At 49.2% G+C, this 14147-nt stretch overlaps 1 protein-coding gene across 3 annotated transcripts in view; it reads right to left on the bottom strand.

The window, feature by feature from the left end:
* KIRREL3 (kirre like nephrin family adhesion molecule 3) overlaps positions 1-14147 on the bottom strand; it is a 604306-nt gene that overhangs the window by 267809 nt on the left and 322350 nt on the right.

A 14147-nucleotide genomic window follows, 5' to 3' on the forward strand; every position in this document is an offset into this window, starting at 1 on the left:
CTGAGCAACTGAACAGCAGCAACAACAAGAAGGATGGCTGGAAGAGAGCTCAGCTTTTGACTTCACCTCATCTCCTGCCGCAGACTCCCAGAAGGATGGGATTGCTTTGATTGGAAGATCAGGTTCGAGGTTCCCCATGCCCAGAATGCTCTGGGTCGGAGATCAGCAACCAATAGCCAGATCTGGTCACGGTCAGTTTTTATAAATAAATCTGTATCGGGATACCGTCATGCCTGTCTGTTTGGGTTCTATCTGCGGTTCTTTCCTGCTGCAAAGGCAGAGTTGGGTATTTCTGAGAGAGACAATAGAGCCCATGGAGCTGAAAATATTAACAATCTGGCCCTTTACAGGGGAAGTTTGCCACCCCCTGCTCTTATTCATCCTTACTTTTGGGGTTTCTCCTATCTGCGTGGTCAGAGGACTCATGGAATTGGGAGGGGTGTGAGGCTCAGAGAGAGGAAGTGATCCATCCAGGATCGCAGAGTTAGTGTCTGCCTTAGAACCGCAATCAGCTTTCCTGATTCGGCCCAGTGGTTTCATTAACTGACGGTCTCATTGCACAGAGACCCCAAAGCCGTCGGGATTCGCTCTGTGAGTTTCCAAGTCATGTGGCGACTTGAATTCTATTTGGCTGGTAACCCTGGCACTGGTGCCTCCTTCCCCAAGACTCCACCCTCTAGACTAACCCTCAAGGTGCCCCCATCTCTGCAGGCTCAGATGCCCCTGAGGCCCCTGAGAACACGACCCTCCAGCTGTGCTGGCCTCTGCTCACCCTCCAGGTGGTTCTCAGAGAACTCTGACAGGGCCCAGCCGGCTCCTTGGTGTCGGGTGTCTCTGTCCATGTGTCTGTGTGCCACTGCCTGTCTGGGGCTTCCGTGTCCCTGAGGCTCCGTGGCTCTACAAGAGGCTGGGATAGAGACCAAGAGGTGAAGGGAGCAGGGACAGGAAGCCTGACTCCTAGAGAATCCCGCTTTTCCTATGGAGTATCACACTCCTGGGAGACTTCATTTTGGTATCAGTATAAACATTCTATTTATTTTTTAAATTAATTTTTACTAGAGCATAGTTGCTTTACAATGTTACTGTAGTTTCTGCTGTACAGAAAACTGAATCAGCCACATGTACACCTATACCTCCTCTCTTTGGGATTTCCTTCCCATTAAGGTCATCAAAGAGCATTGAGTAGAGGTCCCTGTGCCATACAGTCTGTTCTCATTAGTTATGTATTTTATACATAGTACCAATAGAGTATATACATCAATTTCAATCTCCTAATTCATCCCCCCACCTGCCCCTCCGCCCCGGCTTAGTGTCTGTGTCTTTGTTCTCTGTATCTGTATCTCTATTTCTGTTTTGTAAATAAGGCCATCTATATCATTTTTTCTAGATTCCACATCCATGTGTTAATACACACTATTTGTTTTTCTCTTTCTGGACTTATCGTCACTCTGTATGATGGTCTCTAGGTCTACTCACACTGGGAGATGTCATTTTTTAATTGAATTTTGGTGGGAAAGGAGTGAGGTTATCTCTAATTCATGGTAACACCCCCAATTCCTTGGCACAATTGCCTCCTCAGCTACCTTGCCTAAGAAAGTCTCAATGGCATAAAGCTTCCTTCTCGATTAATTTGTCCTTGTCTTTCTCCCCACCTCCCACCCACCCCCTAGAACTTGATCTTCTTCTTTTGAGCTCCTAGCTCAGTTAATGGCAACATAATCCATCCAGTATCTTCTACCATAACTTTCGAGTTATCCTCCTCGCCTTCTTTCCACTCCATCATTCCCAACTTTCAATCAGTTCCGGATCCTGCCTCCACCTCCACAGCCTTAGACCAGGCACCATTTGGCCTCTGGACCTGCCTTCTGACAGATCTCCCTGACTCCAGACTGGGTCTCCCTCTGGCCCTCCTCCACACACTGCCAGCCTCGGGGCCCAACACAGCCTGTCGGGGCTCCACTGTGCCACTTCCTCTCTGGACCAGTCACTCACCCTCCCAGAGCCTCAGTTTCTTCATCTGTATAATGGAGACTGTGATGTCTACCTAAGGGCCGCCCCAAGGATTAAGTGGTATAATATATGTGAAAGTGCTGAATAAAAAGTTGCACTGAAGAAGTGCCACCTGATCCCTTTCAGCCCTGCCAGACAGGCCTGCTGCCCCTGTGTCCAGGTGCCCACCCTCACCTCTCTCCCTCGCCTGCTGGCTTCTGCTCATCATTGGCCGCTGCTCCAGCCCACGCCTCCCTGGCTCCTTGTGAAGGCTCAGCCGCCCCTTCTGCCTGGCTCACGGCCCTCCTCATTTACTGCTGTAACTGTTCACACGCTTGTTTATCTAGAAGATGGCAGGACTGCTAGAGGACTGCTTGCAAACCACTCTGCTTCCCCAGGCACAAGGGAATGCCATGGAGACCACTGGCCTTGGAGCCAGAATCGGGCACTACATCTCTGATTTGGGCAAGTCCTTCAACCTCCTGGAACCTAGTTTCTCATCTAAAATGTGAAGACAATAATTCCCACCTGCCAAACAGCTTCTGCAGGCCCTGACTCTGAGCAGACATTGAGTGAAGCTGGTTCTCTTCCACCTTTCCGGTGGTAAGTCCTGCTTGAGGACTCTGCTGTAATACAGTAGCTGCTCGAGTACTCTGTGTTGAATGAATGAATGAATCGATGAATGGAGAGTGAATGTGAATGAGGCTCTGGGATCTAAAGCTTTGGGCTCATAAGGAGTCAGATTTGGACCCATCCCAACAACCTGAGCTCAGGTGTAACCAGATGGAAGAGAACACATGTGCTTTCCTCCCCCTCCAAGACAGGGATTCAACCGCAGATTCATTCAGCTCTACTGCCCTGGGATCCCGCCTTCTCCCTGGGCTTTGGCATAGGTCCCAGGGCAGCAAGCATGCTCCAGGTCACTCTGATCACCTTCTTGGTGTTTCCTATTTGATAGTGTCCCACTCAGCCTACCAAGAAGCAACCTCACTCTTGATGGACGTGTTTGGCTCTCTGCTGGGGGATGAGGGAAGCAGGAGGAAGCGAGAGTGAAGGAGGAGGAGATTGGAAGTGACGGGGAGGGAAAGAGTGGGAGCCGGGAGGAGAAGATGGGGAATGCTGGCGAAGTCGGAGCAAACGCAAAGTCAAGCACAATAATAATTTGGGCAAAATGGCAAATGGCACAGCTGAGGAGGAAATAGCATTGTGAATGTAAAAACTCCTAAATGGAGCGCAGATGGGAGGGAAAAGTGTAATCTTCTGGAAAAGCCTCTAATTGTCTGCCCACACTAATAATTTCGGCAAACGCTCCCTCTCTCCCTCCTGCGTATAATTACAGCATTCCATCTGTCTATCAGCAGGTTTTTTACTGTGCCTTACTGCTACCACAGTCTCAGGCTCACAGAAAGATGAGGGTTGTTTGAAGATTTAAGAATCCTTCTGACACATATCCCCAAGAAAAGACACTCAGGAGAGACAAATCCGTCTCCTAGGCCTGCTAAGACTCTGCTTTTAAAGATCCTGTAATCTCTCCAAACGCCATGATGGAGTCAAAAGAAGGAGAGACCACACTGTATCCCCACTTTGGGTGTCCTCCTCTGCGGGCTTGTCTTGGTGGGTGAGCCCTGGGCAGATGAGAAGGGGCTGGTAGAGACCTGGGGCCCCCGTGCCCTGAATGAAGGTGACAGGCCATGAGATCATCTGCTCAGGGCTATCCCTCCAGTGGGATGGCTTTGGTCACTGGCTTCTGTACAGTGTTATGAGCCTCCTTTCATAGTTCTTCAGGCACTCTATCAGATCTAACCCATTGAATCTATTTGTCTATTCCCTGATGCTGGGAAAGACTGTGGGCAGGAGGAGAAGGGGACGACAGAGGATGAGATGGCTGGATGGTATCACTGACTCGATGGACATGAGTTTGAACAAACTCCAGGTGATGCTGAAGGACAGGGAAGCCTGGTGTGCTACAGTCCATGGGGTTGCAAAGAGTCAGACATGACTGAGCAACTGAACAACAACAATCCCTTTGGCGTGTCTTGAGAACTAGACAAGGGATCTGCAGCGTGAAGAGGAAGAGGAATCCAAATGGAAGGGGGAAAGCTGAGCCGGAGGGGCTGGGAGTGTCAGTGGCCTAAGGCATTGGCCTGGAAGCCACAGCTCTGCCTGTCGGGAATTTCACCCAATGTCCTGGCCTCTGAGCAACTTCAACTGCCACTGGCTCCTCTCCACTCTCTGGCAGGGAGCCCCAGAGAAGACAGGTGGCCTCCAGCACAGAATCCAGCAGGAAAGGCTCCAGCATTCCCGCCCATCGCTGCCTCTTCATGGCCAGGAAGCAGAGCACTTCCCAAGCCCTTGCTCCATAGACAGGAGAATGAGAGGGCTGCGGCCCTAGGATGCTGTGTGGGAAGGTGCCTGTTCATCAGTAAGCTTTTGTTGTTGTTCAGTCGGTTAATGTCTGACTCATTGTGACCCCATGGGTTGCATTCCCTGTCCTTCACCATCTCCCGGAGTTTGCCCAAGTTCATGTCCATTGAATTGGTGATGCCATTCAACCATCTCATCCTCTGTCACCCTCTTCTCCTGCCTTCAATCTTTCCCAGATTTCCCAGTGATTTTACCTCCATGTAAAAAAAAAAAAATCACACTCTAATTCACCTTCCTTCCAATAAACAGTTCCATTTCTGGTTGTCAGGAGAGGCAGGATGGGTGGAAGGCGGAGTGAGGCCAGCAGCCTGAGTGACTCCTGAAGCCTGGGAAGTGGTGCAGGGAGCCACTGGGGTGTGACAGCCACATGCAGACGGGGCCAGGGAAACCTCCTGGGGAGGTGATGATGGCACAGCCAGAGCCCCTCCCCCAACTCATCCTCACACATCCAGTATCACAACCAAACCTTCCCCAGGATGGCTGAGTGAATGAAGAAAATACTTTACTTACAAACACTGAGACTGTGCCCACAAGGTGCTACAAAAGAGGAATAAGACACGCTTTCCGTTCTCCAGGGCAGTGGTGACCCACAGAAATATAACATCTCTCAGGACATTTTTAAATGTCCTAATACAGGTAGCACTAGTAAAGAACCTGCCCAGGAAACGTAAGAGACGTGGGTTTGATCCCAGGGTCAGGAAGATCCCCGGGTCAGGAAGATCCCCTGCAGAAGGGCATGGCAATCCACTCCAGTATTCTTGCCTGGAGAATCCCATGGACAGAGAAGCCTGGTGGGCTACAATCCATAGGGTTGCAAAGAGTTGGACATGCCTGAAGCAACTTAGCAGTAGCCATGTTAAACAAAAATATGAAGTTTATTTTAGTATTATGTATTATTTCAACTAATATATCCAACGTGTGATTATGGTGAAAATTATTAAATAGATATTTTACTTATCTTAGAATCTGGTAAGTATCTCTGCACCTATAGCACCATCTCCGTGTGGACTGGCCACATCTTACCGGCCATGGGTGGCTGGTGGTGACTGTGTTAGAGCAGATGTAGAGCTCACCAAGGAGAGGAAAATGTATGCATAAGAATAATATAATATGTACGTAATAATTATTGGTATTTAATCTCCAACAATCATCTGCTAAAAACTTTCACATACATGATTGTATTTGATATTCTTGGCAATTTTATGACTGAGACAATCAACATTACTATTTTTTTAAAACAGATGAGTGAAAATGAGAATCAGAGAGCCAAAGCAACATGCGGCCTGAGAGCAATAAGTTAGCAAGCTTCTCCTCTTCTTTCTTAAACAGGCACGTTTTAGGAATGACCCGGTACGGCTCATTGGAGGAGGAGTGGCATGTCACCAGGTCTCGCCATAGGGGAGCCACTTTGCCAGGAGAGATGGGTGAGGGTGGTTGGGGGTGGAGGGGGGAGGTTTCTCACTGGAGGAGAAGCCAGGATCAAAGTAGAGCAGGAAAGTACAAGCTCCACGTGGAGTCGGGTGATGGCCCCGTTCCTTGAAGACCCGGCCAAGGGTGAGTGAGTAGTAGAAGACATGGCTGCAACGGCCACTTGGACCTGGGGCTAGAAGGCTCTGGATGCAGAGGGCTCTGCACTTTCCTGAAAAAGTGGTGTGGACGCCCTCATTCAGCAAACATTTGCTGAGCACGTATGATGCTAGAAGACTTCCTTGGTGGCTCAGTGGTAAAGAATCTGCCTGCAATGCAGGAGACATGTGGGAGACAGGGGTTTGGTCCCTGGATTGGGAAAATCCCCTGGAGGAGAAATGGCAACCCACTCCAGTATTTGTGCCTGGAAAATTCCATGGACAGAGGAGCCTGGTGGGCTACAGTCCATGAGGTCACAAAGAGTCAGATATGACTGAGCACACACGCACATTAAGATGCTAGAATGGCTTTGAATGGGGGGAAAGGACGGGCTGAAACTTTGCCTCAGGTCATGTTGTGGTCTCCTGGGGTCACATGGGTGCATGGCTCTGGGAGAAAAGGGGCAGAAGGAGAAGCAGAGAAGCCTATGGATGAGCGTTAGGTCTGAAGCCGTGCAGGGTGCAAACGGATGGAGTTCACTGCGGTGAATTAGAGGACGCAGGAAGCAGAAGCTGTCGGACTTGACTTTCCAGATTTTGAGCTCGAATGACAGGAAGAATCATACTCCCATGAACAGAAGCAGGGTGGCCCTAATAGGTACAATCACTGCCCAGACTCTCCAGGGGGCCAGAAGCAGGAGGATGGGACCAGAAACAGGTTACAACTCCCTTTCTGCCTACAGTTTCTAGAGTCTAAGATAGATCATTTGGAAATCTTACTTGACAATAATTTAGAGCCGTGTATCTGGAATGAGGTGGCGTTCATTTCCTGTTGGAACCAGTGAAAAGGATACCTTGGCTCACCCCCTCCTCCTCCCTCCTTCCCTTGCTCTAATGCACCTGCCGACTCCTGCAGGAGAAGACTGCCCCCGGCCCTCCATATCCATGGCATCTGTGGAGTGAATCAACTATGGATTGAAAATATTTGGAAAAAAAATTCCAGAAAGTTTCAAGAAGCAAAACCTGTATTTTCTGTGTGCTGGCAACTATTTATACAGCAGTTACAGTGCATTATGTATCATCAGTAATCTAGAGATGATTTAAAGCATATGGGAGAATGTGAACAAGTTACATACCAACACAACATCATTTAACACAAGGGGCTTGAGCGTCTTGAATTTTGGTATCCTTATGGTTCCTAGAGGCAATGCCCTAAGGATATGGAGTAATGACTGTATATGGACTCTTGGCAGCTCCCTCCCCTCCACCTTTCTCGCTGGCATTGCAGCTACTGAGCATGTAAAACCCCAAGCTCATAATGCATCCATAGAATAGGGCTAATAGTCGTAGGACTGATTTGAGAATCAAAGGAGAACCCTGCATGTGAGAGGCTGTGCAGACTTGGGAGCTGCTGGCTGGCTGCAGTCTTTCCATCTTGGAGGATGAATGGTGCCTGGTCAGAACGCCACCACTTCCTACACCTCTGATTTCTTGCCAGTATCCTGCTCTTTCTTGCCTCGGAGATTTTATCCATGTTCTTCCTTTAAAAAAATATTTATTTATTTGGCTGTACGAAGTCTTAGTTGCAGCATGCAGACTCTTAGTTGCGGCATGCGGGATCCAGTTTCCTGACCAGGCATTGAACCTGGGCCCCCTGCATTGGCAGCACGAAGCCTCAGCCACTGGAGCACCAGGGAAGTCCCCATGCCATTCCCTTTCTCAGCAATATCTTCCCCGACCCTTTTCGTTGCTTGCTATCTCTCATTTTTCCTCAAAAATCAGCTCAAATCCCTTCTGTTAAAACTTTCTAGATCCTCCCTTATTTAATAGTTACTGTCAGAGCATCGTGTTGTTTCATTTATTACAATTTGTTATGTTATGGGATTCTAACAACTTATGTGTCCATATTCGTCCCTAGGCTGTGAACTCAAGAGCAGGAAAACATATCTTATTTGTTTATCTTACTTTGCTTAGCATCGCACTGTCCAGACCTAACACGGTGATGGCACACTTTAGCTGCTCAGGAAATGCAAAATAAATGAAAGAGGAGAGTCAACGACATATGTTAAAGGCACTGTTCCAAGAGGATGGAGCTGAAAGTAGACATCTTGAATCCAAGGTGCCATCAGTTACCCACCCAAGGTCCTCAAACCACCCTTACATGGTCATCATGAAGGAACATGGTTATAGTCAAGATCCCTTTGCCTCCCCCTATTCCAGCTCCAAGGGTCAGCAGAGTATCCCACAGGAACCTGAACATGTTCAGATTCCAGAGAGGGCAGGTCAGTGAGTGAAGGACACCCTCCCACCACTCAGGCTGCAATGAGGTCACCTTCAGAGGGGCCTTCTACCCTTAGCTCCTGGGACTCTCCCATTCAGACTTACTTCCTCTTCCTCACAGTCTCTTTCTTTCTTCGTCTTCTCCCTCTCTTTCAATCTTTATTTATTTGCTGGCACCAGATCTTAGTTCTTACACCTTCTGACATGCAAACTCTTAGTTGCAGGATGTGGGATCTAGTTCCCTGACCAGGGATTGAACCCAGACCCCCTGCATTGCCTTAACCAGAGACTTAACCACTGGACCACCAGGGAGTCTTGCTCCTTTCTTCTTAAGAACCCAGAAAGTTTCTCCAAGCAGTAGGGACGGCAAACAGTGAGAGGTTCTGGCATCATGCTACTTTATTAACTTCTTCCTCTGTCCCTGGACCAAGCTGGGGTGTGCTGGCCCTTTTGCTTGGCCAAGGCCCTCCCCTGCTGGGACCCTCCCCTGAGTGGACCTGCAGGGTGTCATTTTTGGAGGGCTGGGGTCTGGGCCTCAAGAAGTGCCCAGGAGCTCCGAGAGGCCAGGTCTCATCTGTCTGCGAGGTTCACATCACTGTTCACTACATAAAAATCTCTTCTCCTGCAACCTCCTCCCAGCCCCACAGTGTCCAAACAGGCCTCAGCGGGTGATGGGCTAACATCTCCTTGAGGTCTTCACAGGCAGAGTGGTCATCCCCAACCTTCCCCAGCGTGGTTCCACTAATGAGCTCAGTCCTTTTAAACCCAGCCCCTGCCTCGATCCTTCCCAGCAACTCTTTGCTTTGTGTCTGGTCATGTAGACAAAGCCCCGAATCAAGACCTCCAGCTTCATTTCATTTAACGAGAACCCACAAAAGCCAGCCCGGCAGTCCATTCATCCCAAAATAGCCTCTGAAAGTCAGCATACGTCAGTGTCTCTCTGCGGAAACCATACTGCATTGTTAGAAAAGGGCCATTTGAACCAGGTAGTGCCAGAGAAATGATCTCAATGCATTTCAACCGCTTTCCAACATCAAGGTTCATTCCTCAATGACACAGTCCCTTTTTCAATAAATGAATTATATGATGGGGTAGAGTCATGTGTGTGTGATAGAGAGAGACCCCCCCCCACCCCCGCCCCCTTCATGATGAATTTCTAGATGAGCTGACCTCACAGGCGAACGGTCCACACACTCATCTTTCAACATTAATCCCAACATCCTCATGACCCATGGAGAAGCCGTGAACCCCGGATTCTCTGTCTCGATGGGAGGGCGGCGGCCTTGTGCCCATGCTGGCATGAAAGGACATTTGAGAGAAGCAGCGGGGAGCAGCAGGGCAGAGACACCCCGAGGCAATGCCCTTTCTCCTTGGCGGCTATGAGCGTGCAACCTGTCACCCCTCGGCCCCTTATCTGGAAACGGAAGATTCCTCCGAAAGTCACTAGGTGGGTGCTTTTTAAAGCAGCTTCTCTCCTGCCGTGCTTGGAAAGTCCCTGTGTAGTCGATCAGTCGTGTTGGACTCTTTGTGACCCTATGGACTGTAGCCCGCCAGGCTCCTTCCGTCCGTGGGATTCTCCACGCAAGAATACTGGAGTAGGTTGCAATTCCCTTCTCCAGGGAGGTCTTCCCAACCCAGGGATCGAACCTGGGTCTCCTGCATTGCAGGCAGATTCTTTACCATCTGAGCCACAAGGGACACTCATATAGCATGTGAATGAGGTGAGGAGGGCAGAGACCATAGGACCCTCTTCGCTAGAGGAGGAGAGAGAAGGGCAGGAAGAAAGAGGAGCTGGGCTGGGCTGGCAGCTCCTGGGAGGAGCCCTGGAGCCTGGTCCCAGCCTAGTGGGGAACAATCCCCCCAACATCTCGGGGAGAGTTTGGACAAATTCTTTTCTGGCCTGTTCTCAGATTTCCCATCTATAAACAGGGAAGACAAATATCCTGTGAAGGTGCCATAAAATATTCTTAGGGTTTTAAATTTTTCATTTTGTTAAGATTCTCAGACTAGTCAATGGTGGCCAGGCCCTGGCACCAGGATCTGCTGTGAACTTGCTGCATGGCACTGCACTGGTTCCTTAACCTACGTTAGGCCTCAATTTCCTTCTTCTTCTTCTTTTTTTTTTAACTTTTTACTTTATATTGAACTAGAACGAAGAGTCGGACACGACTGAGTGACTTCACTTTCACTTTTCACTTTCATGCACTGGAGAAGGAAATGGCAGCCCACTCCAGTGTTCTTGCCTGGAGAATCCCAGGGACAGGGGAGCCTGGTGGGCTGCCGTCTATGGGGTCACACAAAGTTGGACAAGAATGAAGTGACTTAGCAGCAGCAGCAGCAGCAGAGCCAATTAACAATGTTATGACAGTTTCACGTGAACACTGAAGGGCTCAGCCGCACATATACATATACACACACATGTGAGATACACATAGCCCACCAGGCTCTTCTGTTCATGGAATTCTCCAGGCAAGAATACTGGAGTGGGTAGCAATTCCCTTCTCGAGGGGATCTTCCTGACTCACGGATGGAACCGGGGTCTCCTGCATTGGAGGCAGATTCGTTACCATCTGAGCCACCAGGGAAGCCCCATATATGTGTCCATTCTCCCCCCAAACTCCCCTCCCATCCAGGCTGCCACATGACATTAAGCAGAGTCTCCTGTGCTGTACAGTAGGATCTTGTTGGTTATCCACTTAAAATCAAGTTCCTTCTTTAGAACAGGGTCCTAACGTACTTGTTAATTAAATTGCTGTTTGATTTACACATAAAGCATGATGGCTCTGATTATGGGTGTGTGGCCAGTGATACCTGACTTTGAATCTGGCCTCTGCCAATAACTAGCTACTTTATTTTAGGAAAGCGTCCTAAGGTTTCTGTTTCCTGCTGCCTTCCTCATCTGTAAAATGGGGAAGAATAATACCAGCCTCGCAGATTTGTTGTGAGAGTAAGTGATGATGCAGGTACGGCGCTCAGCGTGGAGCCTGTCAGGCAGAACAGCCCCCCGCCGATGGCAGCACAGGTATTTATGCAAGCTTGTGCTGAACAACAAATTAAAGAAAGTACAATCTCCTTGAAGCATGTGCAGGGATTCAGAAATACATGACATGATGATTATTACTATCATCTCTGTCGGTGTCACACCCTCACTCCAAGTCCAAGTGCAGCGGGGGGTGCATGTCACTCGGGCCGGCTGTGCCACTTGGTCTGGGGGCTGGTGTCAGGCTGGAGGGGAAGATGCTCGTCAGCCTGTGCTTTGATGGACTCCTCTCATGCGGTGCCCCACAGACTGCGTATCATCTTCTGAGCACACCTGAGCAAAGCCATGAGCGGTGGCTTCAGGGCTGGCCACTCCTTGCTCTGCTTTCCTGCCTTGGCACCCATGCCTTCCTCTCTGCCCAGTTCCCCCTTGGGAGCATGGAGGCCCATGCCCAGTTTGTCCCCAGGAGGGGGCAGGGGGACAGGTCTGGCTTGCTCACTTGGGGTCATGTGCTCTGTCATGGCTTATTCTGGCCAGAAGCCCTGAAGACAATCATAGTTCATTCTCTGGAGGAGCATCTTTATTTTCCGGGCAGTCTATGGTGACTGTGCATCCCAAAGAGGAAGTGATGGGACAGCACTTTCTCTGAGCTGGGAAACTGCTCTGGCCAGTGTGGGCAGCTCAATGGGGTGGGAGGGCCAGGAGGATCCAGGAGACCTGGATTCCTGTTCACAGTGTCTGGCCTGTCTCTCAGCCTGGGCTACCATGGGCAGTTGCACAGGCTGTGTACTGCATGTGGCCAAGGGTTGCCTGCTGCACGTATGATGTGCCCTGAGAGCTATACAGAGCAGCAGCCCTGCTCAGGGGGCTCTTGTGAGAAGCCGGTGAAGTCATTTCATGACTAGTATCACCTGGGCAGTTACTGATCACCGGTCAAGTGTCAGGCTCGGTGCTAAGCACTTTATCTTTATCCCCACCGCACCCTGCAGGGTCAGTACCATTATCATCTTACCCCCATGCTACACAGAAAACTGAGGCCAGAGAGGCTAGGCAAGCTGTCTGAGGTCTTTTGGTTGGGGCGTGAAGGGACTCAGGTGGCGAGAGGCTCACAGTCTCCTCACTTAGAAGTTCTGGCCGAGAGATCTTGGCAGAGCTCGACTCAGCTTGGCAACCATAACCCTGAAGAGTCTTCCTCGGGAACACCATCTCATCGATGTGAGTGTGCTTGTACACACGTGTGCGAGTGGCCCAGGTTTACTCTCCATATGTAGAGGACACTTTCTTTTCCAATGACTTGGTTTTCGTAAGTCCTGGCTGATAGGGGAGTCCAAGTCCTTCCTGACACTTGGGTTTCCATGTCCTCTTCATGTCTGCATCAGCAAGGTATTTCTTGCTGCATCATGACACCAACCCCAAGGCTTCTCATTAAAGTGGGTGACAAAACAAACCAAGGGTTGTCCAAGACGAAGGCAAGGTTCTCAACAGACCATCACCCACAAGAAGCAGCAATAGTTTCCTCCTTGAACCAAGTCGTTGGTCCAAAGCCACTACTTTTTACTTTTTGCCCAGTTTTCTGCCTCTATAAATGATCAGTCAGCTCCTCAGGGGACAGAGATGCACGATTAGAGTGGGAGGGAGCTTGGGGCCAAACTTTATATGTGAGCGGCAAACTGAGAGTTTATCTACTGAATATAGCTTGCTTTGGCTTAAGACATGAGTTTGGTTTTCTTAAAAATTTTTTTTTTAACTAAAAAAAGTTATGTTTATAGTGAGAATGCAAACAGTACAAAGATGTCAGACCTTTTCCATTGATGCCAGAATTAGAAACAGTTTCTGTGCAGCACTCCAGAAATTATATATATATATTATATATATATATATGTATCTGCAGGTATGTATGTATAGATGTATATGTATATGGAGGTGGTGGTTGTTTAGTCGCTAGGTCCTGTCTGACTCTTTGGGATCCCATGGACTGTAGAATCTCCAGGCTCCTCTGTCCATGGAATTTCACAGGTAAGAATACTGAAGTGGGGTGCCATTTCCTACTCCAGGAGATATTTGTGACTCAGGGATCGAACCCGTGTCTCCTGCATTGGCAGGCGGGTTTTTTTTTTTTTTTCACTGCTGAGCCACCAGGGAAGCCATATGTATATGGAGGTATGCTGCTGCTGCTAAGTTGCTTCAGTCGTGTCCGACTCTTAGCGACCCCATGGACTGCAGCCTACCAGGCTCCTCCGTCCATGGGATTTTCCAGGCAAGAGTACTGGAGTGGGGTGCCAGTGTATACGTATATGCATATAAATGGAAAACACACCATGGAGGATCAGACGGCCACAAAGACCTTGCCGCTTCTTCCGTAAAATGCGGAGGAAGGGGTGCTGTGTACCTTCTGCGACACAGGCTTAAAATCCGTTGTCTGTGCCTGCAGGTCCTTGGAAAGATTCCCCTTGGGATGCAGCTGCCATGCTGTGGGAAGTCCGTATCCCAGGGAGAGACCCCTGGAGGACTGAGACCCGACTCCGAGAGCATGTGCCGAGCTCCCAGTCAACAGCCAGCATCCACTGCCAGCCACATGAGTGAGTCACTGTGCTTTCCAGCCCGGTTGAGCCTTTGGAGGATGGTAGCAGCCCCGGGTGATAACAGACAGAGCAGATGAACCACTGGATTGAAACCAGCCAAGCCACAGAACCATGAAAGACTTGGTGGCTTTTGTTTTAAGCTACCCGGTTGTGAAGTGGCCTGGTACACAGAAAGAGAGTACTAAATGGATTGATTTATTCATTTTAATAACCAAGTAGTCATGCATTGATTTGCTATAATTTTACAAAACTAGTATCTTATTAAAAGACATTTATGTTATATCTGGACCTCCCTGGTAGCTTAGTGAGTAAAGGATCCTCCTTCAA

This window comes from Bos taurus, chromosome 29 (assembly GCF_002263795.3).
Source record: "Bos taurus isolate L1 Dominette 01449 registration number 42190680 breed Hereford chromosome 29, ARS-UCD2.0, whole genome shotgun sequence".
NCBI lineage: Eukaryota > Metazoa > Chordata > Mammalia > Artiodactyla > Bovidae > Bos > Bos taurus.